Genomic DNA, 13253 nt, shown 5'->3' with positions numbered 1-13253 from the left:
ACTCATAACATCTCTCTCTTTCTCACACACAATTCATAGGACATTTTGTCATAGTTCAATGGAAAGGATTTCACATATTTAATTTCTTAGAAAGGGCTTGATTGTGCATTGCAATCTTCAATAAAATATTAGTACTTCCACAATACATCTTAGAATGAATAATGATTCTCCTCTCAGCTGGGATCTCTACAGCTGCACCCACTGCAAGAATCCAGCTCTACAGAGAGGACAGACATAATGATGAGTTGCAGAACATGACTGACCTGACAAAACCAGTGGCGATTTTAGCATGTAAATCTTGGTGGGGCAAACTCCCTCAATTTTGGGGGGGATGCATGCCAGCAAACTCACAACACTAAACAATATATTAATTGCACTATAGCGGTGAGAAACGGTGCCCACAAACTGTTAGGGCCTACATAAAACTGTCCCAACAGCAGAGTCCCAACACCTTACCACCGCTTACACCTGGCTATCAGCAGAGCCTTGTCTGGCAGCGAATCAGTTCATTCAGCCTCATTTACTGCCATTTTTAAAAAACAGCTGATATGGCTGACCTGCGTAAACAAATGTGTTTTTTTTTACTGCTTTTTTTCTCCCCAATGTTGTGATATCCAATTGGTAATTACAGTCTTGTCCCATCACTGCAACTCCCGTAAAAGAGCCATGCGTCCTCCAAAACACGACCCTGCCAACCCACACTGCTTCTTGACACACTGCTCGCTTAACCCGGATGTGTCGGAGGAAACACCATACAACTGGCAACCATGTCAGCATGCCCCCGGCCCGCCACAAGAGTCACTAGAGCAGAGCGCGATGGGACAAGGACATCCGGCTGGCCAAATCCTCCCCTAACCTGGACTACACTGGGCTAATTGTGTGCCGCCTCATGGGTCTCCCAGTCGTGGCCGGCTGCGATACGCCCAGGTTCGAACCCGGGTCTGTAGCAATACAGTGCCTTAGACCGCTGCGCCACTAGGGAGGCATACAAATGTGGTTTCTACTGACAATTGAGATGTATAAAGTATGGCATAAGGTGACAACGAGCAGATAATTTGTATTTATATATTTATTTTATTTAACCTTTAACTAGGCAAGTCTTAAGAACAAATTCTTATTTACAATGACAGACAACGCTGGGTCAATTGTGCGCAGCCCTATGGGACTCCCAATCACTGCCAGATGTGATACAGCCTGGATTCGTACCAGGGACTGTAGTGACGCCTCTTGCACTGAGATGCAGTGCCTTAGACATCTGCGCCGCTCGGGAGCCCAAAATAAGAGGCAATCCATAATTTCAATTAAGACATTAATGAATGAGCTAGTACGGACGTAGTCAATATAATTTTGTTCGGCACTTGAAATGTACAGCGACAGAATTCAGAACATGGGCCATTCTTACAGTATTCTCCCTGTACACCAAGTCAGAACCATAGGATTAATAAAGGGAGCATATAAGCAGACCATGAAAGCTCTTACAAAGGCTGCATGTGCACCACCAAGTCAGAACAGTAGGCGAAATTATGAAGGGAAAAGGGACCAAATTATTAGGTTGAGGCACATGGGCTACTAAAAGCTTACTACACAACATACTTAGTATTACTTTCTTAGCTACAGTATACATATCTCCTGGCATATTAGATCATTTATGCAGCAGCATACAATACATTTTTTGGACCTTGTGCTGTGCTCACTTGAACTGGAAGGTGGTGCGGCAGTCCTTCCTCTGCAAATTTTGTCATCAAAGTCTGGCATTCTCTGGATTTATGGTGCTTTTGAGATAGCTGGGAACTCATTAAAAAATAAGGTTGAATCATGATGTCAGTGATCTTCAGGTCGGAGCTCTAGAAAGAGGCCTGAGTTCCTGACTTGCAATTCCGAGTTGGATGACCATTCAAAACGTATTTTCCTAGTCGGAGCTAGTTTTTTCCCAGAGAAACCAGTTGTTTTGAACTCACTGAAGTCTGAGATTTCTCAGTTCCCAGTTGATTCGAGCGCAGCAGACATCATGCTGCATTAACGGCATGGTCAATGTTGTTAAGCTTGGAAAAGAGACCCTTAAACCCAGACTTGGACCACACACCCACTCCACTAAATAGCAGGCTAGTGATTGCTTTGCAATGCTTGCAGTTAGCCTCTGATTCCTTGCAAACCCCTCATTGTTGAATTTGCGATTTCCGACTAGTGTAAGGTTTATGTCCAATGGCCGAAGAGCACCGATGCGTTTTACCTATAATTTCTCTTCATGTGGCACGGATTGAAAATAATTGTCCAGTATATTGTTGACTTGATTCATGATGATGACTGCTAGCTTAGATTTTGAAAGTATGATGTTGACATGATCAGTCCAATCAAAGCTACTGTAGATATGTGATTTGACGTCATTTTGTCTGTGGCCAATGACCTTGAGCCTTCTTGGATGGGCACTTCTAATGTAACTCTATAGCAGTACCCAAGGGGCTTGAATTTGAGCTCTACTCGTAGATTATTGCGGTGACGTGTCCCCATGAGTGAGCCAATCACGGCGCAACTAGAGAACATTACCAACCCCTAAGCTCTATATGTTCCGCTGGTTGCCCCACCATCACAGAAAGCACAGAGCCAGGCTGAAACACCTGCATTTTGGAGCTGCTTTACTCAAGAAAGCAAAAAAGAGACCAAGTTTGTTTGTAGCTTTATTAACTCAATGATTATTTTACATTGTTTGCAAACATGTGTGACATGTATTAATGCCAAAATAACATGAAAAACAGGCAACAAAAAGCTTAACAGGTGGGGCTCTGCCCTGAATGACAGGTCACCACTGCGTCACAGACTGTGGATGAGATGAGATAGAGAGAGATACAGATCAGTTCAGACTACAGCAGAAGGTGAGCCCACCTATCATACGTGCACACAGACACCATTGTACTAACCACACATCAAATTCACCATGTATTGGAAATTGTCCACAACTGTCATTGACATGCCACAGTCATATTCTCTCACTGATCGAAAGCTCTTTCTGATCATCTCAGGGTGTGCCCCTCTAGGAGGAGGGTGTGTCTGTCCTTCATATCCTCCTCGTTTAGCCCCGCCTTCCTGAGCAGCTTCCTCCGAGCAGGGTCCAGCTCACTAGACTGCACACAGATGAGGATGTTACAATACAATAACATTGATAACTGTGATATAACAGAGATATAAATGTGATCATAATGCAGTATCATAATGTTAATGGTTGTGTTAAAACAATAGTGGTGCAGGTGCTGTACTCACACTGAGGCCTTGCTCTGGGCCCACTCCCACCTGGGACTACCGTCTGGATAAGAGACAAGATTAAATCAGTCAGACAAGCCATTTATATTTTCTTCCATTCTAATGCAGCATCATAAAATGTATCTAATAATGAATTATCTGGGTCTGTCTGAGCTCCAGTGTGCTGATGTTGGCCTATATATTTCTCGTTCTGACACATCTGGAGATGGAGTGCTGATCCCAGATCTGCTCTGTTCCTGTTCACACAAACAGCCTGAGGCAGAGTCCACACTGTCAGTACGGTTCAGCTGAGTCTGCCCACTAGCTCTGTTTGAGAAAGAGAGGGAGAGGAAGAGAGACAGCAAGAGATAAAGAGTAAAATAAAGTGTTATGGGGAGAAAATGAGAAAGAGTGACGTGAGACAGCGAGATCGGGGAAGAGGGGAGAAAGAGAAGAGGACTGGCCTGCCTGAAGCTGAGAGAACTAATTATAAATGTGATGTGACGTGCGTGTGTGTGTTGCTATCCAAATCCGGGGCTTGTTGGATCTGTCTCTCCAAGGCTGCACAGAACCTCTCTGCCTCAGCTGCAAAGTTCAGGCTCACCTGGCAGTCCTGCACAAACACACACAGCCAGTGTGAGAGGCCATCAAGGACCAGAACAAAGATGTTTTCAGAGCCATGCTATTGGCCAAAACCTTTTTAATAGCGGAATGGTTAATATGCCCCTAAAAGCTGTTCCATAAACAGTTTTGTTGCTTTGACCATCAGGGTTGAAACAGGATTCTAGGATTGTGTTTGTTAAGGGGAGAACTTGGAACATGTCACTTACATTTGCAGGGAGGTGTGGCAGTAGGGGCAGATGCAGAGTAACAAAATGGAACATACAGTTCCTGTTCCCATAGCAACTCAGCTCTCTGGTATATTAAAGGAGAAAGAGATTAGAGAATTAAGTGTGGTTCAAATGAGTCATCAGTAATTTACAAAAGAAAAACATCCACACCCTTTACAACAAAGCCTATTGTTTTTTAAGGAACATGCAAGCTCATGGTGACTGGTAAGACATAAGAACACTATGTTACGTTCCCCAGTTTCTGTGTTGTTGTGGGTTTGTATGTATGTGTGTGTGTATTTCAGGAAATTGAATCTTGTATTCTTCATGCAGCTGATTGGTCGGCCCCATCGATGATTGGCGCTCTGAACCCTCCCTCTCGTCAGGGGAAACAACTGTCCTTCTACAGCTGGATAAAAGCCAGTGATCCTTGGTCAGGAGGAGAGAGCTTCTTTGATGTCCTGTGTTGGTTGTTAGTCCGTGAAAGTTTTGTTGAAGTATTTTGTAGCTGCTACTCCTGTATGTGTATGCCAATAGGGCTTAGTGTTTTTGATTATTGAAATGGTTCACTTTCAGTTCTGTTTTATTTGTTCCTGGGGGGGGGGGGAATGCACCTTTGGAGTGTTTAGGCAAGAGGCCTGCGGGCATACATAAGCTGTAGTATTTACTTTCTGCACACTAGGCAAGACCTGGGCGGACCACCCCCTGTATTTTGGTTAGCTCGCCAGGAGGTGCTAAAAGATTAGGTAAGTAGTGGGTAGGTAGGAGAGGGGACTATTTAACTTTTACTTTATTTTCTTTAGTTCTGTCCAGCCCCTTTTCCCCACATTTCTGTGTTAGGAATAATAAATTCACTGTAAATGGTCATTTTTTTCTGTCTCTGTTGTCCTTCCCCTGCACCTACGATCACATATCTTTTTCACTCCACAGGGAGTTGAGTTGTAGCAGGGTGTTGCGTTCCCTCCGCCCAGGGGGCGTACGTAACATAATGGGGGGCTCATCCGGGATTATTAAATCCACAGGACCCCGCTGCTCTGATCTCTGTGATTGGAGACTGAGGTTTGGTTGTGAGTTTGGGTGACTTAATTTACATGTGTTCACTAGGCTGCTGTGTACCATGACTGCCTCAACCAGCTCCCTCAGTTGATCGGTTGGTGGGGTTTCGTAAAGTAGACCTTTGCGCCATAGCTGACCATTAGCTGACCATTATGGACTCTTCGTCCCTGAGGAAGCCCTAAAGTCTCTTTTCTCTGTATATATCAATGATGTTGCTCTTGCTGCGGGCGATTCCCTGATCCACCTCTACGCAGACGACACCATTCAATATACTTTCGGCCTGTCATTGGACACTGTGCTATCTAACCTCCAAACGAGCTTCAATGCCATACAACACTCCTTCCGTGGCCTCCAACTGCTCTTAAACGCTAGTAAAACCAAATGCATGCTTTTCAACCGATCGCTGCCTGCACCCGCATGCCCGACTAGCATCACCACACTGGATGGTTCCGACCTTGAATATGTGGACACCTATAAGTACCTAGGTGTCTGGCTAGACTGCAAACTCTCCTTCCAGACCCATATCAAACATCTCCAATCGAAAATCAAATCAAGAGTCGGCTTTCTATTCCGCAACAAAGCCTCCTTCACTCACGCTGCCAAGCTTACCCTAGTAAAACTGACTATCCTACCGATCCTCGACTTCGGCGATGTCATCTACAAAATTGCTTCCAACACTCTACTCAGCAAACTGGATGCAGTTTATCACAGTGCCATCCGTTTTGTCACTAAAGCACCTTATACTACCCACCACTGCGACTTGTATGCTCTAGTCGGCTGGCCCTCGCTACATATTCGTTGCCAGACCCACTGGCTCCAGGTCATCTACAAGGCCATGCTAGGTAAAGCTCCGCCTTATCTCAGTTCACTGGTCACGATGGCAACACCCATCCGTAGCACGCGCTCCAGCAGGTGTATCTCACTGATCATCCCTAAAGCCAACACCTCATTCGGCCGCCTTTCGTTCCAGTACTCTGCTGCCTGTGACTGGAACGAATTGCAAAAATCGCTGAAGTTGGAGACTTCTATCTCCCTCACCAACTTCAAACATCTGCTATCTGAGCAGCTAACCGATCGCTGCAGCTGTACATAATCTATTGGTAAACAGCCCACCCATTTTCACCTACCTCATCCCCAGTTTTTATTTATTTACTTTTCTGCTCTTTTGCACACCAATATCTCTACCTGTACATGATCATCTGATCATTTATCACTCCAGTGTTAATCTGCAATATTGTAATTATTCGCCTACCTCCTCATGCCTTTTGCACACATTGTATATAGACTCCCCTTTTTTTCTACTGTGTTATTGACTTGTTAATTGTTTACTCCATGTGTAACTCTGTGTTGTCTTGTTCACACTGCTATGCTTTATCTTGGCCAGGTCGCAGTTGCAAATGAGAACTTGTTCTCAACTAGCCTGCCTGGTTAAATAAAGGTGAAATAAAAAATTTAAAAAAGGCTGAGCTGTTGGTGCTAGTCAGGGAGGGTTTAGTGAGAAAAGGAATTTTCTTGTTGAAATATGAGGGAGGCGGATAGACCTTCCGATGCCAAGGCGGAGGAAGGGGTTGCTCGTACCCCCTCTACATTGCCCCGAATCAACACTATCTTCTGCTTCGGGTTGTGCAGATGGGCCCGCTAGGCTAAAGGTGGTGCTGGCCTGTTTGGAAATGGAGCTAAAATATAAAGAGTGTTTATCCAGCTGGAGTTTGATTTAGAAATTAGGAAAATGGCCATATAAGCCGACAAGGAGGTGAGGATCCGACAACCTACCCATCATCAAGCCTACTTTGAAGTGAGTAAAAAATATTGCATTAGTCCTTCCATTTCGGAAGTTGATCCTTATTTCTCTGCGTTTGAGCATGTGGCCGCTGCGCTGCATTGGCCACTCAAGGTTTGGCCGCTCCTGTTGCAATCTAAATTGTCTGGAAAAGCCCAGGAAGTAATAGCCGCTTTCTCCCTGGAAGACAAGTTTACACTATACGATATAGTTAAAACAACCGTGTTGCGGGCTTATGAGTTGGTGCCTGAAGCTTAAAGGCAGCGCTTCAGGAACCACAAACCCTCTCACCGTACTTTTGTTGAGTTTGCTAGGGACAAAACGCCTGTTCAATCGCTGGTGTTCGGCCCGTTACGCTAACACCTTTGATATTCAGAAGTTGATGCTGTTGGAGGATTTTAAAAGCAACCTGCCTTGAGAGTAGTAGTTCATTGAAATGAACAGAAAGTGGCGACATTGGCCCAGGCAGCAGTGTTGGCAGATGAGTACGCTGGTGTGCCTCATTTTGAAAGCCTAACAATCTTCAGTGCCTCGTTCGGGTTGTAGAAAAAAATAAAACGACCCTAGCCTTCGCATGATTTCACCAAAAGGGTCACGTGATTGCGGACTGCCCAGTTTTGCAAAATAAACCGAAACAATCCCTGTCACCATCCCCTAAATTAAAAAGCGTGGGTTTTAGTACCGTCTTTGGCTCGTCCGTTGGACCGAGTTACTGATTCAGCATTTGGGAAACCGGATCCTATCTATGCTCTGTTTTATATCTGCTGGTTGTTTCCTTAACTGGAGAACAAGCAGATCAAATCTTACAAGACACCAGGACTGTGCAGTCAGTAATCATTACTGACGCTTTTACCCGGTCCCCTGAAACCTATTGTGGCTCGCATGTCATATTACAGGGTATAGAGACAAAAAAAAACATACCTGTACCATTACACTGGGTCCACTTAGTGTCAGACTTGGTATCAGGACGTTTCCGTGTTGGTGTAGTGTCAACACTGTCTGTAAAAGGAGTCCCATTGCTACTAGGGAACAATATAGCTGGTGGTAACGTAACTCCTGTGTTAGAAGTAGTAGACAATCCAGAAATCAAAACTGCAGATGATAAATTGGTTCAAGCATTTCTCCATGTTTTTCCTGCTAGTGTTTAACGAGGGCACAATCTCGCAAACTGGGACATGTGGTGGAATTGTGTAGTTCCATTTTTGAGAATGTTGAGGTATCAGACAATGCATCGAGTATTCCTTCTGCAAGGCTGACTGTTTTTACCCCCGTAAAAACAACTAAAGCATGGGAAAGCAAAATCACGCCCCAATTACGTTACATTCTTTTGTCTGTCACCCCCGAGAAGGTGATTGAATGTCAAGTGTTTTGCTTCGGTAATTTCCATTGAGGAAGCTAAAACTAGGGAGACCGCCTACTCTATGGAAGCAGGAGTTTTGATGCGTAAATGGGCAGCTCATAACAGTCAGTAACTGGAGTGAAGTGGTTCAAGTGGTTGTTCCTACACCGTTCTGACAGGACGGGCTGTCACTCGTCCATAACCAGGTGTGGTCCAGACATTTGGGGATCACGAAGTCCTTCATCATTTTTTTTTCTGGTCAGGTTTGAAGTCTGACATTGTCCAATTTTGGAAAACATGTCATGTATGTCAACTCACTGGGAAAGCGACTCAAACAGTTTCTTGTGCGCAGCTCTGCCCGATTCCTGTGGTGGGGGAACCGTTTGAATGAGTGATAATTGATTGTGTAGGTCTGTTGCCAAAAACTAGGTCAGGTAACCAGTTCTAACTAACAATGTGCTGTGCTACTCGATACCCAGAGGCTATCCCTCTCCATACTATAACGGCTAAGACTGTGGTGAAGGCACTAGCGAAGTTCTTCTCTATGGTTTGACTCCCTAAAGTAATCCAAACTGATCAGGGAACAAAATGTATGTCAAAACTGTTCTCAAATGTGTTAAAGATTGTATTTCCCATCAGGTCTTCAGTCCGAATCATCCGGAGAGTCAAGGGGCCCTTGAACGCTGACATCAGATGCTTAAGGCGACTCTACGCAAGTATTGCATGGATACCAGTACCGATTGGGATGGGGGGGGGTGCCCTTTGTCTTATTTGCTATCAGGGAAACAATACAAGAGTCATTATGCTTCAGCCCTGCTGACCTTGTGTTTGAACACACCCCATGGGGTCCGCTAAAAGGATATGCTCCTTCAAAACTATCTCCTACACCCAGTAGCGCCCCTAAAAATGTGTTGGATTATGTCAGAAAAGATGCGCATGTGCGTTGGCACAAAAGTCTCTCTCTTTGTCTCAAACACATGAAATTACATGACAAAGAGGCTGTTGGCCATTCTTTTGCACAAGGGGATCACGTTTTGGTTTTGGTTCCCATCCCTGGCTCATCTGTCGGAACGTATTTTTTGTTGTTTTTTTACATTTTATTATTATACCCCATTTTCATGGTATCCAATTGTTAGTAGTTACTATCTTGTCTCATCGCTACAACTCCTGTACGGGCTCGGGAGAGACGAAGGTCGAAAGCCATGTGTCCTCCGAAACACAGCCCAACCAAGCCGCACTGCTTAACACAGCCGCGCATCCAACCCGGAAGCCAGCCGCAAAAATGTGTCGGAGGAAACACAGTGCACCTGGCGACCTGGTTAGCGTGCACTGCGCCCAGCCCGCCACAGGAGTTGCTAGTACGCGATGAGACAAGGATATCTCTACCGGCCAAACCCTCCCTAACCCGGACGATTCTATGCCAATTGTACGTCGCCCCATGGACCTCCCGATCGCGGCCGGCTGCGACAGAGCCTGGGCGCGAACCCATAGTCTCTGGTGGCACAAAGATGCAGTACCCTAGACCACTGCGCCACCCGGGAGGCCCTTTGGCACGTTTTTCTGGGCCATATCTTGTGGAAAAGAAACTCTGTGACACCAATTATGTGATAAAGACCCCGGTTCGTAGGCGTTCTTCAGGTGTGTGTCATGTTAACATGCTGAAAGCATATTATATGCGTGACTCTCCAGACAGCTCCTCGGGTAAGCTGGTCCAGCCCGCCATCTCCATGCTGAAAAAGTTACCCTCTCAAATGGAACATTTGGATAATGATCAAACTATTGATCTTGTCGTATTAATAAATAGTTCTCAATGTGTTTCAGGACGTTCCAAGTCACACGTCCATCTTGGAACATGACGTGGATGTGGGGAACACTGCTCTTATACGTCAGCAACCGTACTGGGTTAACGCTAAGAAAAGGGATGTAATGAAAAGTGAGGTAGCTTATTTATTACAGAATGAAATGGCAAAACCCAGTAACAGCTCTTGGAGTTCCCTGTGTATTCTCCTTCCTAAGCCTGACGGTAAGTCCCGCTTATGTACGGACTATGTACGGACTATCGTCGCATAAATGCCATTACAAACGGCTGAAGGTACCACGTTCATCTGTACAAACAATAGTACGCAAGTATAAACACCATGGGACCAAGCAGCCGTCATACCACTCAGGAAGGAGACTCGTTCTGTCTCCTAGAGATGAACGTACTTCGGAAAAGTGCAACTCAATCCCAGAACAACAGCGAAGGACCTTGTGATGATGCTGGAGGAAACCGGTACAAAAGTATCTATAGCCACAGGAAAAACTAGTCCTATATCGAGGCCGCTTAGCAAGGAAGAAGCCACTGCTCCAAAACCGCCATAAAGCCAGACTATGGTTTGCAACTGCACATGGGGACAAAGATCATACTTTTTGGAGAAATGTCCTCTGGTCTGATGAAACAAAAATAGAACAGTTTGGCCATAATGATCATTATGTTTGGAGGAAAAAGGGGGAGGCTTGCAAGCTTAAGAACACCATCCCAACCATGAAGCACGGGACTGGCAGCATCATGTAGTGGGGGTGCTTTGCTGCAGGAGGGGCTGGTGCACTTCACAAAATAGATGGCATCATGGGGTAGGAAAATTATGTGGATATATTGAAGCAACATCTCAAGATATCCGTCAGGAAGTTAAAGCTTGGACGCAAATGGGTTTTCCAAATGGACAATGACCCCAAGCATACTTCCAAAGTTGTGGCAGAATGGCTTAAGGACAACAAAGTCAAGATATTGGAGTGGCCATCACAAAGCCCTGACCTCAATCCCATAGAAAATTTGTGGGCAGAACTGAAAAAGTGTGTGTGAGCAAGGAGGCCTACAAACCTGACTCGGTTACACCAGCTCTGTCAGAAGGAATGGACCAAAATTCACCCAACTTATTGTGGGAAGCTGGTGGAAGGCTACCCAAAACATTTGACCCAAGTTAAACAATTTAAAGGCAATGCTACCAAATACAAATTGAGTGTATGTAAACTTCTGACCCACTGGGAATGTGATGAAAGAAATACAGGCTGAAATAAATCATTCTCTCTACTATTATTCTGACATTTCACATTCTTAAAATAAAGTGGTGATCCTAACTGACCTAAAACAGGGAATTTTTACTAGGATTAAATGTCAGGAATTCTGATACTGAGTTTAAATGTGTTTGGTTAAGGTGTATGTAAACTTCCGACTTCAACTGTGTATATATTTTATTGTTTTACTGCCGCAGCAGTAAGTTGTTGGCTGTAGTAGCCCTCAATCAATTGGAATACCAGGTTCACATGTTTGCCTTCAAGTCTACTATTTTTTCAAAAACATAATCTATGGATTTATTTAGGTTGCTTAAGACAAACTTATTCAATACTAAATAAATTATTTCAACTGTGAAAAAAGTGTGGTTTCAAAACAAATAGTGTCTTCTATGTCTTCCATGCCCTCACGTCCCTGAATGTTCCCTACTCGACCTAATGAAACATTTGCTACAAAATCCTAACTAGATTTGTAATTAGTGTCCAGTGGAGGTCATGTTTGAAAGCAGCTTGGAATCTAAGAAAGCACCGGAACTATGGTGATTTAGTGGGATTTTGCAATACATGGTTTGAAAAAGCATGTGATCAAACAAAGCTTTGGCCGTCATTGTTTACGTACTTCTGATACATGAATCGGTACACTGCTTCGAAGTAAGCTGCTTAGCAATTTCGAAGCATGCCTCAGAGCTCCAGAGAGAGTAATAGGATACGGCACCTGTCAAATTTGATTGATTGCTGACCTTATGACCTGATGACCTGTACAGAATATGTGCCCCTGCCCCGCCCCCCCTGTTCGTGTGGTCATGTGTTAGAGGGTGTTTGAACTTTTGGGGCCCATGCCCCCCCCTCCACCCCCCAGTTTTATCTCCCTTATGGTTGTTATCTATGAAGCAGGAATGTCTGGGGCTATTGTCCATTTCAGGCTTTAAACAACAATTAAACAGCCATCTAAATAATGTTTCTCAGCCTAGTTTCCTATTGAGTTCTCTTTATATGTACAGGCACAGAGCTTCCAGATGGCTCCAGCCTAAGGATTTTCAGTGCATGTACACACGGGAGATTAGAACCCCAAAGAAAAGATCCTAAAGGTACTTTCAGATTCAGGTTTATCATGACAGCCGCTTTATGAAAGGCCTTTACTTATGGCTAAACAGCTTCTACACAGCTTATTAATTAATGCTGTGGGATGAAATTATGTGTTTCTAGGAGGGCTTAAACAAATATACAGTGAAACAAACATGGCCACTTTACACACATTTTTATTGACTTTTAAAAAGACCACAGTAACATGACAGAATTTGTGCAAAGGCAACGAAATCTGCTAGGGGATATTAAATGTACAACAGTAGTATTCTGTAACAAGCAATACGTGTTAAACATAAGGGACATGCAATCATGACAGGCTCTTTATGAAAGGCCTTTAACTATTAACTACTACTAACACACTCCTGCTGATCCGTCACACGCACACTCATGCACGCACCCTGATTTTCCGTGTCTTTTTTCTTCGTGACAGACCGGGGTGATGTCGTGAAAGGACATTTTCCTATCGTTAAAGGGTGAGATACATTTTTTAAACCAGTGATTTAATTCCAAAATATTTAGTACATACGTTTTAAAGACGTGTTAGAATTAATGACCAAATTGTACTACTATTTAAACAAGAATCATTAGTATTTTATGTAAAAACATTGGAGGTCTACAGTTGTACCGCACACTCACGCACGCACGCACCCGGATTTTCTGTATTGTTTTCTTCGTGACAGACGTGGTTGATGGCTTGAAAGGACATTTTCCCTTCGTTAAAGGGTGAGATACTGTTTTAAAACCATTGATTTAAGACCCAAAATATATAGTACTAACTTTTTAAAGACATGTTCGAATTAATTACCAAATTGTACTACTATTTAAACATGCATCCTTAGTGTTTTTATGTAAAAACATTGGAGACCTACAGTTGTAC

At 44.1% G+C, this 13253-nt stretch overlaps 1 long non-coding RNA gene across 2 annotated transcripts; it reads right to left on the bottom strand.

Annotated features, from left to right (window-relative positions):
* Positions 1-2662: 2662 nt before the first annotated feature.
* LOC115143149 (uncharacterized) lies at positions 2663-8324 on the bottom strand. Of its 2 annotated transcripts, XR_010458826.1 has the most exons (5): positions 7822-8324; positions 4065-4149; positions 3256-3847; positions 2932-3119; positions 2663-2815 (listed from the first exon to the last, which is right to left on the bottom strand). It is a non-coding gene; the product is annotated as an uncharacterized LOC115143149 (long non-coding RNA). The 2 variants fall into 2 exon arrangements; XR_003865603.2 differs by having other exon boundaries at positions 2663-3119.
* Positions 8325-13253: the final 4929 nt, after the last annotated feature.

The sequence above is a fragment of the Oncorhynchus nerka genome, linkage group LG15 (genome assembly GCF_034236695.1).
Source record: "Oncorhynchus nerka isolate Pitt River linkage group LG15, Oner_Uvic_2.0, whole genome shotgun sequence".
In the NCBI taxonomy this organism is placed as follows: Eukaryota; Metazoa; Chordata; class Actinopteri; order Salmoniformes; family Salmonidae; genus Oncorhynchus; species Oncorhynchus nerka.
Note: the sequence above shows the minus strand (reverse complement) of the source record. Positions and strands in the feature narration are given on the sequence as shown.